This window comes from Orycteropus afer, unplaced genomic scaffold (assembly GCF_000298275.1).
Source record: "Orycteropus afer afer isolate SDZICR_OR568_19922 unplaced genomic scaffold, OryAfe1.0 scaffold00736, whole genome shotgun sequence".
Taxonomy (NCBI): domain Eukaryota; kingdom Metazoa; phylum Chordata; class Mammalia; order Tubulidentata; family Orycteropodidae; genus Orycteropus; species Orycteropus afer.
Genome location: NW_006922323.1, coordinates 566,927 through 568,774, shown reverse-complemented (window position 1 = coordinate 568,774; position 1,848 = coordinate 566,927). Strand labels below are relative to the sequence as shown.

Sequence of the window (1,848 nt, the reverse complement as noted above, 5' to 3'; positions counted from 1 at the left end):
GGCCAGCCGGCCTTCCCCGTCCAGATCCTGCCCTACCTCTACCTTGGCTGTGCCAAGGACTCCACCAACCTGGATGTGCTCGGCAAATACGGCATCAAGTACCTCCTCAACGTTACGCCCAACCTGCCCAGTGCCTTTGATCACGGCGGAGAGTTCACCTACAAGCAGATCCCCATCTCTGACCACTGGAGCCAGAACCTCGCCCAGTTCTTCCCTGAGGCCATCAGCTTCACTGATGAGGCCCGCTCCAAGAAGTGTGGTGTCCTGGTGCACTGCCTGGCAGGCATCAGCCCTCGGTGGCAGTCACTGTGGCCTACCTGATGCAGAAGATGAACCTGTCACTCAACGACGCCTATGACTTTCTCAAGAGGAAAAATCCAACATTTCACCCAACTTCAACTTCATGGGGCAGCTGCTGGACTTTGAGCGGACGCTGAGGCTAAGCAGCCCATGTGACAACCACACACCCAGTGGGCAACTCTACTTCTCCACGCCCACCAACCACCACTTGTTCCCACTCAACATGCTCGAGTCCACGTGAGGCGCCTCCCCAGCCCTCCATAGCGCCAGGTGGGAGGGTCCATGCCTGTTGCCTCTTACTTGAGGAACCCACAGACATCACCTGTGCCCAGCAGCCCAGGCTGATAGGTGGCCAAGCTTTACTCACCATCCTGTGGGGGGCAGAGCCCACAGACAAGGCCTTCATCTGCAGGACTTTGTGGAGTGGCCCTCAACTGTCAGACACATGGCTTTGGGGGTCCAGCAGGGCCTCATCCTTCCCTAGGACACTCCTTTCTGCTGATGGCCCAGCCAACTTGGCTGTTTTTTAAAGACACATCCACGAACCTGAGTTTACTTTTTACTTCTGACAGGTAAAGCCAAGCTCCCTGGAGCACAGAGAGTGTTCAAGCTCTTCTGATTTTTCTCTTTTTATTAACGGAAAGTGTTCTTTCCAGGCTACATGCAACAGTGGATTGTATAAACCAGCATTTCATCTTTTGATCCTGTGAGAGAGAGAAACGTCCTCCGTTTTGTTTTTCTATTTCAAAAAGTAATTATTGGTGTTTTTGTTTGTTTGTTTGTTTTTGTTTTTAATGGAAAAGACAAACCCGGTGTTGATCTTGACCAAATGCGTTTTGCACATGTGTGAAGCCTCCGTTTCTGCAGCAGGCCATTCTGGAAGAGGCGGCTTGCGGTTCTCTAGGCTCGGTAGGACGCCAGTCCTGCCCATGCCTCCCACCCTCAGCCCAACCCACTTGACACTGCATTTGACTGCGATGATGGCTACAGCTGTGATTGGTAGGCTGTGTGGGTGGCTTTTGCATTCTCTGTCCTCCCCACCATCTTCCACTCCTGAGGCAGGAGGTGGGGGCCCTGTCTTGCTGGAGGTAGGGCCATGGGGGACTGCCAAGCAGTAGCATTAGCCCTTGGGCCTAGCCCCTAGGGGGGCCTGAGCTCTGGGCCCTTTTATATACTCCACCTACTATTTTTGTCTCTTTTTTCTTCTTTCTCTCTGTTTGCAACTGGGAGTGGAGGCCCAGTGGCCAGGGAAAGCTTAGGTGGGTGGGGGCCCAGCCCTGCCTCTCCAGTTCCTTCCCCTTCCACTGGCCATTGTTTTGATCCCACTCCCATTCTCAGCCCCTTTCTCCCCGTGGACACCTGTGCTGCTCTCATCTTGCCCATGCCTTCTGCTACCAGGAAACTTGCATCCATTTCCACCCCTAAGCAGGGGCAGGAGGGGTGAGGCTGCAGGGAGGCACTTTGGACAAGTGGAAGGGCTTTGTGGCTCTGTCCACCCAACCCCACACCAAGCATCCACAGAACAAAGCCAGGGATTCCGTTATCTTC

At 54.1% G+C, this 1,848-nt stretch overlaps 1 pseudogene; it reads left to right on the top strand.

Annotated features, from left to right (window-relative positions):
- LOC103211418 overlaps positions 1-541 on the top strand; it is a 2,248-nt pseudogene extending 1,707 nt beyond the window's left edge.
- Positions 542-1,848: the final 1,307 nt, after the last annotated feature.